Source organism: Marmota monax, unplaced genomic scaffold (genome assembly GCF_021218885.2).
Source record: "Marmota monax isolate L192 unplaced genomic scaffold, Marmota_monax_Labrador192_F-V1.1 WCK01_AAM20220418_F8-fsc00027, whole genome shotgun sequence".
In the NCBI taxonomy this organism is placed as follows: Eukaryota; Metazoa; Chordata; class Mammalia; order Rodentia; family Sciuridae; genus Marmota; species Marmota monax.
The window spans coordinates 7,129,319-7,142,428 of record NW_026694617.1 but is presented as its reverse complement, the minus strand read 5'-3'; positions in this window follow the sequence as shown (position 1 = coordinate 7,142,428).

The window sequence follows — 13,110 nt, the reverse complement described above, 5'->3', positions numbered from 1 at the left end:
ATATTTTTTTTAGGGACAGGGCCTCACTGAGTTGCTTAGTACCTCGCTTTTTGCTGAGGCTGGCTTTGAAGTCGTGATCCTCCTGTTTCAGCCTCCTGAGTCACTGGGATTACAGGTGTGCACCACAGTGTCCAGCCGGAATAAGCCATGCCTTTCTAAACAATACAGTATGATCCTCAATAGGGAGAAGGTTAGTCTTAGAATTGAAGGCCATTTGGCCAAGTCAGTGTCAAGCTTGCACAAATTTAGACAACTCCATTCCTGTCAATTTTTCAGTACATGTAGTTTTTGTGGGGAGAAAAATATATTCTTCTAAATTCTACTTCTGTAAATTGGCTTGTGGAGATAAGACTTGCTATTTATCTGAAAATAGCATTCTCATTGCAGCTATTACACTAACTGCTCAGTATCAGTGAACTTCTGTACACTGAGACCACTCCTATCTGAAGATCTCTCCTTTGTGTATCTATTCCTTTGTGTTTCTGGGTTAATATATTTTTAATGCATGTCAAAAAGATTTTTACATATTTATATTGGAATATATTCTGCAAATGTGAACTTCTCAGCTGAGAAGCTGATGTCAGAACAATTACTAATATGTGTTTCTAGAATAATTGTTCCTATGTACATGAAAACTCTCAGAATTTTCCAATTATATGTGTTTTATGCCACTTATACTTAACAGCTGATATGGAATATATCTACATCCAGAATCTAGGACAAATTTGTCTCAGCATCCTAATCCAAGTCATTTGCCATTTGCTTTCATATCAATCCTGGTCTTCCAGCTCTGCAGTATATTGCATAGTGCTAAAACATATGGACTGTGGATTCCATGGTCCCATACTAGCTGGTTTCCTGTTAGGTTCAATTGGAGAGGTTGGAGAAGAAATGGAGAAGCCAGTATTTCTTAACCTTCTTTCAGCTTTAGAAAGCATCTCCAGAAGTGGTTGCATCTCTATAGTTCCTGCTCCTATTAGGCAGCTGCTGCATCCAAGGTCCCAGCTCCCACATGCAGCCCAAGATCTTCTGTGCTAGTAAAAATGTTCCCTACATTTTCCCTCTGGTGCTACAGGTGGTACATAGCTTCTTTCTGTACAATCCTTCTTTCTGTACAATAGTTGCCTATCCAGCCTCATTTTCCCTTTCCACTCGTCCAACACTTAGATTAGTGTCGACATTAAATTCCTCCCATTCTATTCCTTGGCATAAGTCTGTTATCTTGAATAGTTCTGAAAGTTACCATGAAGTAGAATACAGGCAGTTAATTGCTGTCTAAAAACTAAAAACAACAACAACCAAAAAAATTTTAAAAACCCCTACATTGCCACATAGCATCTGGCACTGATAACTGGACATTTATTCATAAACTTTGGCTACTAAGAATGCATTGCTTGCAAAAGTGTCAACATGTGCCATAGTTTTTGCTAACTCTCTCATAAAAAGAAGGCCCCCCTGGTCAATCTAAACACCCAGAAAAATCTACTTGCTAACTTGAATGTCACCTATTTGTTGAGAAGTTCATGAAAATATTAAAGCAATCATTCTTTTTTAAAAATAAATATTTATATTTTTAGTTATAGTTTGGGCACAATATATTTATTTTATTTATTTATTTTTATGTGGTGCTGAGTATCAAACCCAGGGTCTCACACATGATAGGCGAGTGCTCTACCACAGAGCCACAACCCCAGCCCAAACAATGGTTCTTAACAAAGGCTTCATATTATCATAATCCAAGTATTAAGAAAACTTCATACATTTAAGAACAAATAAAATGAGAGACCCTAGATACCTCTTCACTTGGCTGAATGCTAGAATCACTTGGAGGGCTTTAAAAATTCCAGTATGCAGGCCAATTATAACAGAATCTCTGAATATGACACCCAAGCAGTATATGTTTTTTTTTAAATTCTAATTTGTTATATATGACAGCATAATGCATTGCAATTCATATTACACATTTAGATCACAACTTCTCATATTTCTGGTTGTGTATTAAGTGTATTCACACCATTCATGTCTTCATACATGTATTTAGGATAATGATGTCCATCTCATTCCACCATCTTTTCTATCCCCATTTCCCCTAACTTCCCCTCACACCCCTTTCCACTATCTAGAGTTTTTCTAATTCTCCTGTGATCCCCCTCCCAACCCCACTATGAATCAGCCTCCTTATATCAGAGAAAATGTTCAGCATTTGTTTTTTGGGATTGACTAACTCCACTTAGCATTATATTCTCCAACTCCATCCATTTACCTGCAAATGCCATGATTTTATTCTCTTTTAATGCTGAGTAAATTCCATTGTGTATACATACCACATTTTCTTTATCCATTCATCTACTGAAGGGCATCTTAGTTGGTTCTAACTTAGCTATTGTGAATTGTGCTGCTACAAACATTGACATGGCTGTGCCCCTGTAATATGTTGTTTTTAAGTTCTTTGGTTATAGACTGAGGAGTGAGATAGCTGGGTTAAATGATGGTTCAATTCCACGTTATCCAAGTAATCTCCAAACTGCTTTCCATATTGGCTGCACCAATTTGCAGTCCCACCAGCAATGTGTGAGTGTACCTTTTTCCCCACATCCTTTCCAACATTTATTGTTGATTATATTCTTAATAGCTGCCATTCTGACTGGAGTGAGATGAAAGCTTAGAGTTGTTTTGATTTGCATTTCTCTAATTGCTAGAGATGTTGAACATTTTTTTCATATATTTGTTGATTGTTTGTATATCATCTTCTGTTAAGTTCCTTGACCCATTTATTTATTGGGATGTTTAAGTTTTTTGATGTTTAGCTTTTTTAAAATTCTTTATATACCCTAGAGATTAGTGCTCTATCTGATGTGTAAGTAGTAAAAATTTGCTCCCAAGATGTAAACTCTCTATTCACCTCACTGATTGTTTCTTTTTCTGAGAACCACCAGAAAACTTGTAGAACTAGTAAACGAATTCAGCAAAGTAGCAGGATACAAAATCAACACCCCAAAATCAAAGGCATTTCTGTATATCAGTGACAAATCCTCTGAAAGAGAAGCAAGGAAAACTACTACATTTACTATAGCCTCAAAAAAAATTGGGAATCAACCTAACAAAAGAGGTGAAAGACCTCTACAATGAAAACTAAAGAACACTAACAAAAGAATTAAAGAAGGTCTTAGAAGATGGAAAGATCTCCCTTGTTCTTAGATAGACAGAATCAATATTGTCAAAATTACCATACTACCAAAAGCACTATACATATTTAATGCATTTCCAATCAAAATCCCATTGACAATCCTCAAAGAAATAGAAAAGGCTGTCATGAAATACATCTGGAAAAATAAGAGACCCAGAATAACTAAAGCAAGAAGAGTGAAGCAGGTGGCATCACTATACCAGACCTTAAGCCATACCACAGAGCAATAGTAACAAAAACAACATGGTATTGGCATCAAAATAGACTTGTAGACCAATGGTACAGAATAGAGGACACAGAGACTAACCCACATAATTACAGTTATCATATATTAGACAAAGGTACCAAAAACAAACATTGGTGAAAAGATAGCCTCTTCAACAAATGGTGCTGTGAAAACTGGAAATCCTTATGCAACAAAATGAAATTAAACCCCTCTCTCTCACCATGCACAAAACTCAACTCAAAGTGGATCAAGGACCTAGGAATTAAACCACAGACTCTGCGTCTAATAGGAGACAAAGTAGGCCCAAGTCTCCATCATGTCAGATTAGACTCTGACTTTCTTAATAAGACTCCTATGGCACAAGAATTAAAATCAAGAATCAATAAATGGGATGGATTCAAACCAAGCAGTATATGGTTTTAAACATTTCCCACATGATTCCCATGAACAATCACCTGAGAACCACTGACCTACTCACTTTTTTTTCTTATCTATACCTTTATGACTTCCTAATTGGTCTCCTTGTCCTGTATCACTTCAGTTTTATGATACTGCCAGAGAAATCCTTTCAAAATGCAAATCTGCTCATATTACCTGGTAGTTTGAAATTTTTAAATAGCTTCTAACTGCATGTAACTGAATAATTTACAAATATTTACTGTATTTGAGATATAGAAAAGAAATTCATACCTACTAGAGACAAATTCAAGTCTTCACTCAAATTATTCCTCTATCCAAGGTATATATCCAGGAAAAACTATTTCATCTATTTGTGCTACAACTTCTTCAACTATAAATTTCCTCCTGAAATAATGAATTTAAAGTTTTTGGTATAGGACAAGACACAAAGTGCTGTAGTAATAATGTGTAAGCCACAGGTTGCTACTGACTTTTCTAGTTTCACTTTCCCTCCCCTGTCATTGCCCCTTGAAGTTCAACCCAACAAAGTTATTGCCTGTTCCCACCATCAAGACATTTTGACTGCACTATATAGGTATGGTTCCCTTAGTGCCATTCTCCCAGCTTCCTGGCCAATTCTGCTCACTAGTTCAAAGCATTGCTTCTGTGAAGGATGCCCTGTCTATCCTTATGTTTGCAATGCACCTCTTTCTATTGCCAAACTCCATTTTATTATACTGAGATTATTTACTTCTCTATCACTAGATTATGAGCTGCTTTAGTAGAGGCAGCTTTATAACTTTATATGTCCAGAAATAAGTATAGTGCCTGGTACTCAGTTGGTACACTACAGTGTTTATGACATGACTGCATAGTTTAGAATCATCAGCAAATTCAAAGAAATGGAAAGTAAATTAAAGGGCTGACAAGATCATATATTGCTAACTTTTAAGGGCAATGTAATGAAATGTAGAGAAGCATTGTCTTTTTCTACAAAAAGTTTCTGATATCCTTTGATAGAGAATATTGTGCTATAAAGACCACAGTTCATATCTCTTGTGGTACAAATTATGTTCTTTGTTTTGGAGGACAAGACTCCTGAAAAAGAGTGAAAGTATTACATTTTATCTCCACTTTTGATAGCTGTATGATGGTGAGTATATTGCTTAACATCTCTGAAACTAAATTTTTTTTCTATGAGAGAACAATAGTAACACCTGCTTTGTGTTGCTTCTATGATAAATGTTTGCATAATATATGTAAAGTGTTTGATATAGTAAGTTCTCATTAAATGAAAGTCGTCATGATTATAATTATTATAAAGTATTACATCAGCTTTCATTCCTTTTTTGTTTGTTTTTCTTGAAGAAACTGTTTTCATTCTCTTGACCAGATGATTTAATAAAAACGTTTAAGTTAGTTAATGTCAAATTTTAACCCCCTTGCCCTGCCAAGTAATTCTAGCATGTAGCTAAGTTTGAAAACCATTGGCCCTAGCCAAGTCAGTGGCACAGAAAGAGGGGGCTTGGGTATTAGGAATTAGAGTTAACAGGACTTGATGGTTGGATATGTGTACAGTAGTGTTGCGGGTGAAGCCAAGGGTCAGGGAAGCTCTGAGATGACTCCTAGGTCTCTGATTTAGGAAACTTGGGAGATGGTAGCTCCACTACCCACGATTAGAAATACACAAGAGGGTAAAAAGTTAATGAGACTGTTACTATGTCAAGTGTTTGAAATTGCTTAATTTAGATGTCTTAACTAAATGACCTGAGTTTAAACAAATATAGCTAAGGTATCATCACTTGTGGGTAGTTAGAACTCTTCTCCCCCAATTGATGCTTGGTTCTATTTTCTGCCTCAAAGGTGACATCTTGTCCCATCTCAGTGATTACCATAGTAATCAAGTATTTTTGTCAAGAGACAAAGTACAGGCTTCTTCAATTACTACTACTAATATTCCTGAATTATTCTAATGAGGATAATGGTAATTTATCTAGATTTAAATTATAGACAATATTTAAACTTTTATGTAATTTAATTTTAATTTTTTTCCTGTTTCCAAACTTCATAGACACTAACAGATTTGTGATTGGTTTTAGAATTACCAACTTATTTATCCCCTTTTGAAAAAGAGTAGCTAAGATCCTGAAATTTAGATCAAATAACTCAAAGTGAAGTATGCAATTAGGAGTTCTATTCTTCACCTATAAATTTCTTAAGTAACATTTTTTTTTTAAATCTGAGAAGTAAGCAGAATCAGTTCATGAACTTAAAACATATATAGGGCCCCCAAGCACAGATATATCAGAATTTATAGAGAATACAACTTCAGAATCTTTATTTTTAAAATCTCTTCAGGTGGTGCTGATGATCACACAGTTTGAAGAAATTTTGTCCTATAGCATTTGGTATATATTTTGCATATTGCTGATGCATAATACAGATTTACTGAGGTGAATTGCTTTGTTGCAAAATAAAATGTATCACTCAAGACAAAGCATGTGTTTTTGGTTTCAGGCCTATTTATGGAATCATGTTCTTAATTATTTGGCTCAATTGTAAAATATACTTATGGTTTATAGATCTAGACATTTATCTTTGGATTTATCAAACATTCTCAGAGTACTCAGTTCATGCAAAGCACTCAGCTATAAATAGGGATAAAAAGTTAAAGAGATAAGAAGGGATAAAAAGTAAAAAGATGGGTGATGCCTGCTCTTAAAGATTTACTACCACTTTCAAGGGAAGAAAGATACAAACCCATGTAATATAAGGCTTACTGCAATGAAAGTTGGGGGAATACTAATCTACTCTAAGACTCCCAATTGGATAAATGAGTTAATGATCTATGTGGGGTCACTTTTAAATCTCACCCCAGCCATGCGACTCCTAGGGGAAAACAGCAGGTTGAAGAAACTACATGCTTTTAAAATAAAATCTAGAACGTTTGCTTCTTTGTTTGAAAACAGCATTTTAAACATACCTCTGTTTGCACTTATCACGTCTTTTTTATTTATTTATTTTCATGATCTCTCCAGTTTTTTGTGTCTATGGAATGAGAAGCCTAGACCCTAATTTTATTTTCAGTTTAGTTTGATGATCCCATGAATTTTAGTAATGCAGATAATCAAACTAGATCACTGAAGTGCCAAAATAAGTTTTCCTCTCAGTAAGAAAAAGACAAAACAGAATATTAGACTCTGAGAGAAGCTAGGATGCTGTAGAGGCTCATTTTATAAATGACCCTCTTAGGCCTAGAAAGAGCACCAAAAATTATCCAAATCGTATATTTGGCTTACTGACAGCCAGGATGGTAGAACAGATCTATCCTTTAGTTTTCATTTCAGTGCTCTTTCAAATTCGTTATGTGTTTGTGTCTGTGTGAATGTATATGCTCTAACAATATACGGCTGTTAAGTCCAGAGAAGAAATGAGGAAATAATTCACATGACCTGTAAAATAAAAAGTTAATTTTTAGTCTATTTATGGAGCATCAGAGGTCATAAACTCATATGCTATTCTGGCCAAATGTGGCCAAAATTGTGTGAAGTCACCCAATTTTTAAATGTTTAACAGTATACAGAAAAATGTTTAATAATATACAGAATGTAATTTAATCTAGCCTCTTAGCTATTACTTTATTTTGTTGTTGTTATTATTGTCCCCTTTTATTCCCTCAAAGGAATAATTTAATATTTATTGTATTCATAGCACGGCACTAGTCACTACCTTTTATAATTAAAATTTTAGAAAAAAAAATAATAGCCAATATTCATAGGATGTTTACCACACATTCATTGAGTGCATCTGTATTGTTTTAGTCAGTTTTTTTCCCACTGCTGTCACTTTAAGAACTGACAAGAACAATTTTGGAAGAGGAAAAGTGTATTTGAGGGCTCACAGTTCCAGAGGTCTCAGTCCTTAAAAGGCCGGCTCCATTCCTCAGGGCTTGAAGTAAGGCAAAATATCATGGTGGAAGAGTGTGGCAGAGGGAGGTGGCTCACATGGTGATCAGGCATCAGAGACTCCACTCACCAGATACAGAGTATATACCCCAAAGGTACTCCCTCCAATGACCCACTTCCTCCAGCCATACCCTATCTACTGTCAGGGGATCAAATTGGCTGATTGGGTTAAGGCTTTCATAACCCAATCATTTCTCCTCTGAACCTTCTTGCATTGTCTCACACATGAGCTTTAGGGGAACATATCACATCCAAACCATAACATGTACCTTATTTTTATTTTCTCATTGAACTTCCATGGCACACTTTAGAATAGTTAGTATTTTGTCCATTTTATAAATAAACATTATAAAGACTCTTCTAGAGAAAGTGTTTCATGATGTTAAATATTTTGGATTATATTTTGCCTCCTAACATTTAGATTAACATTCTTTTTATGATATCATTATGAAATCTAGTTTTCAATTTCTTCACAAATACTTGTGCCAGGCATTCTTATAGGTGACTCCCGGATTGTCCTGACCTTAAAGAGTATTTTTTTAAAGATTTTTTTCTTTTATTTTTAGTGAGCATGGACCCAGGGTTACTCTACCACTGAGTTACCTCCCCAACCCCCCTTTTTCATTGGTTCTTTTTAGTTATATATGATAGTAGTATCCATTTTGACATAATTATAAAAGCATGATTCCATCTTGTTCTATTCCATCATATCTTGTTCAAATTTTTAAAGAGATGACTATGGGTAAATGGCAGAAAGATCAACAGAGGTAAGGGAGCAGGAAGTTGGGAGAGGGAAGGGGAAGAAGAGGTACTAGGATGTGAATTAGAGCAAGATATATTCCATGTTTTTAATTATTGCTTTAAGTTTTCTGGTTCACATACCAGTAAACATACCCATGGAAGTTCTTGAGTTTTCAAATGAAAACTCACACAGTGCTCACATCTCACCCAGTGTTCAAGTCTCTGACAATGGAAGTCACCCCCACTTTGGTCACCATTTTGACAATATAGCAGGAGTCTCATTGGTCAAGCTTGCTGAAATGCAAGATATTGTTCTAGAAATAACTTACCCTAAGTCTTTTGTAAAGTTGAGCTGCAGGTAATTGTCTTGGCTTTGTTATACTGTGTTTAATTCTGAGAACAGTTTATAATATTTAGATACATAAAATGATTAAAGGTTACCTACAAATCTCCTGAGAAACTTCATTTCCATGTAAATGGTGTGATAACTGCAAATCATATAAAATGTGTGATGTGAAGTCACATATGAAGCCAGAATACTCAAAGGTGTGTCCCTTGGGCTTTGTTTCTCTTTCTCTCCCAACTCTGTGACCACATATTCTATCTCTAACTGAGCTATACAGAGATTTTTCTCCCATGAAATAATCCAGACAAAAATTATGTACTACAAAGGAGAGCGCCATGAAGAAGAGGAAGAACCAGAGCCAAATAACATCATTTTACATCCAACATCTAAGATCAAGGAGTTTAAAACTATATTTGAGCACTGGTTATTTGGCTGCCTAATCCCAGATATCTTTCCTGTTTCTATTTTATCCACCTCCTTCTTTATCCTGTTTCAAATTTATCCTCTAGTTCAAAGAAACTGTCTAAGGGATAAAAAGTCCATATGAAAGAACCTTTGTAATCCTCACCTCTACTTTGGAAAGCCCTGAACAAATATTTCTGGCAGAAAAAAAGGGACCTATTTTCACAGTGGGAGTAAAGAGATTTCCCAAATAAGAGTACTATGACAATTATGTCTGAAGGCCCGAGGAGCTAAGAAATGATGACATTTCTGACCTTTTGTCTCCTGTCTCAATGAAAAACCAGAAGATGCTCAGCACAGTGGTGGTTACTGCCTGTAACCTTCAGCCCTTGCACAAGCAAATGGAATCTGTCTGTCTGGGCCCAATTTCACTATTCGTTTCTATTGTCAGGAATATGCACAGCAGCAAAACACAGACACCAATTTAGAGAACTCTCCCTGAGTCGCAGGCTAATGAACACATTTCAGTGTGGCAGCTCTCCATGATTCCTAAGGCTTTGCCGACATGGCAGAAGATGAAAGAGAAGGCCACGCCAAAAGTGATGATGTTTTTCTGGCATGGAATGGGATTAATCTGACACCAAGAATAGGTGCCCATTTTCATATAGTGAGTGGAGTGGAGTTAACATGCTTTGTTTGCCCTACTAATATCCATGGTCCTTGATATATTTGAAAATATCATGGATATGATATTGGACCCAGTCTGTCAAAATTACTTCATAGGGGTTTGTATAGACACAATGTGGTCACTGGCAGTATTATTTGAAAAAGATTTTTGGGCATTTGTGCCAAGTTTTTTTTGGTGAAAGAAGGGTTCAAAAATGTGTTTTCCACAGCACAGTTATACAAGATGGCATATTTACAACAAATTCTCATTAAAATCTGAGATCTGGTAAAAAATGGTCACTAAATTTTTTTTAAAGGTAATTTTAAATATATGCAATGAAATTAACCTGGCTTTTTTGCTCCATGGAGATCTTAGGTTACATTATCAAACAGAAAAGACTAGTATATATGAACATATTAGTTCTATAATAGCAAATTCCTCTAAGGTTCTTAAATGCAGTATTTTCCCCTCTTTGGCTTAATCATTCTCCCTATGATCTTCTCCATGCCATTAATTTCATTTTTTTATTATTTACTTATTTAATAATTTCTAAAGAACTTGGACCCCTATCTGACATTTAATCTTTGTAAAATTTGAACTAGTTTAAATTAACAGGGTGTTTTTCCCTTCTTTGTTTCAGCTCACATTTTCTTCCATCTCTCCCCACCTCTCACTTCCTCCCAGACACCCTGCTAGTCTTCCTTACCACTAAGTGGCTAAATGTCAAGTAAAATTCTTTTCATAAATTTTCTTTTTTAATGCTGACAACATAGTGTGAAGTAGGTGCTACTGTTATTCCATCATTAGTCGATCAGGAACCATAATTCTCCATGATCAGAGAGCCAAGAAAATATGGAAGCCAGTTCCCATGTTCTCTGCCCCACTTGTGCTCTTCCCCATCTTATAAGAGTACCACAAGATGGGGAAAAATTTTAGATTTTTCCTGTGTCATTTCTCTGAGGTTCCTCAGTACGACAGATCATGAAAAGTGCTGATGAACAGCTAAAGAAAATGAGGAGAGGTGATGTCCTGAGATTAGGTAATTTGTGGTAACTAAAACCGAAAGATGATTTTAATACTTGGAACTCTGCCAAAAAAAACCAAAAAAACAAAAACTGAAACTTCAAAAACAGTACAAACTATTTGCTATACAAGTGGCAAGTTATATTTTCTTTTCATTCAACAAAAATAAAGTTGCTATTGGTCACTCTTTCAGGCAGAAATGTACTTGAGAAAGAAAAATATTTGCAAAGTGTACTTTTTCTTGTTTTGCTTACTCCTCTTTTCCCATTGCAATCTCCTCAGCAAATGGTTTTGGAAGAAAAGGTTATTCCCCTGCTTCTAGTCTCCAGCCAACTGCTTATTTTCCTTGATTGTGTCATCAAGTTCTAATCCCAGGTTTGACATCTTACAATTTGCCATAATGGAACAGATAAGCATTCTTAATTCCTTGCAGAATTCAATTTAAATTAAATCAGCCAACAGGTATGTCTGTTTATACTTTGCAGAATGTTTTTCACATGCATTATCTCATTTAACTGTCAAAAATTAATTAGGAAAAAAATAATTGACAGAACAGAATTGAACCTGTATGCAAGCACAGGTGCCCCTGTTAAATCAGTAAACAGACGCTATTGCAAAGGAAAAATTACAATATTTATATGAACTAGGAACAGATTGTGGATGTTGGTTACAGCTGACCTCTAATCACATCAAAGTTTTCATATGCCTTTCCCATCAGTATATAAGCAGGACAGCTGATCTCAACTGATCTCATCCCCCCCAAAATACTTCATTTATTAAAGTTGCAGAAATAATTGGCCATCTGCTTATTTTACTCATTGTGTCATGATAAATAATAATGGATTCTAGAACAAGTTTGTCTGTCATCTCCCATTTCAGGTGAACTTTGTGTAAGAGGATTTACTTATTGCTGTAAAAACCATGCAATAGTATTGGTTCCAAAAAGTACTGCAGTGTTTTCTTCTTTAATTCCTCTCACATCATGTTATTTTTTATTATTGATTTGTTTTTATTGTATTTTCTTTGACAACAAGTATCGTTTTATCCTCATGAAATGATTCCTATTTCAATTATCCATATTCCTTGGGACATTCTTGCTTGGCTCTTCTGTGTTAACTCAAAGCCAACCAATAACAGTTGAAAATTATTGTGCTAGGAACTTCAAGTGCATTACCTCATCAATATCTGTAATAGTTCTAAAACATAGGACATTTTATTATCTTCATTCAATAAAAGAAGGCTCTGGAAGTTAAAAGGTAAAGTGGAATGGTATGACAGTTCTAGGATTCCCATCCAGGTCTGTTTACCCCAAAACTTGATCTTAATCATCCCATTCTTCACAACTGATAAATTATTTCAACAGTTACCATCACTACTGAAAGGCATGAAAGTACTAGGAAGTTAAGTTTTATTACAATAATGCTGCATAACAAACCCAGTAGGCTAAAATAATCTTTATTCTTGCTCTCACATTTATAGACTGGCTATCTATAAATTATCACTTAGCTTGGCTGGACTTGTTTGCAAATCACAGATTGGACCTAGATCTGTTCCACAAGTCTTTAAACCCAACTTCCTCGATCAATGGGTTAATCAGGCTGTGTGATGCTCATGGCACTAAAAGAAGTAAAAAATGAACAAGTTGAAATGCACAGTGTCTCATGCTGTCTAGGCTTAGAACTGACAAACTGTGGTTTCCACCCTTGTTCCATGAGCTAAATAAAACCATATAGTGAATCCCATGATTAATGAACTGAAGAATCATACTACATCTCTAAGAAAATGTCACATGGCAAAGAATGTGGACTCAGGGAGAAATGAGGAATGGGCATAATGTATACCATCAGACATGAGTAGATAAACATTAAAGAGCTCTCTGCATTGTGTGAATGCTTGCATAAAGGAAGAAAGAGAAAGGACACTTGAACTCAGTTGAGTTCAAGAGAACAACATTAAGGTAGTATTCCTAATTCTGTGTGCACAGATGAAAAGAAGTTCCAAATGTTCTCTGGCACTATTGCCTAAAAATCTGCTGCTAGGCAATAACTGTAGGGCTAAGCAGGTCATCAGGAAACTCAGTGATACAGCATCAATGGTTCTGAAATAGAACTGGATGACAAGTAGAACTAGGATAATAACTAGAGAATGAAAACT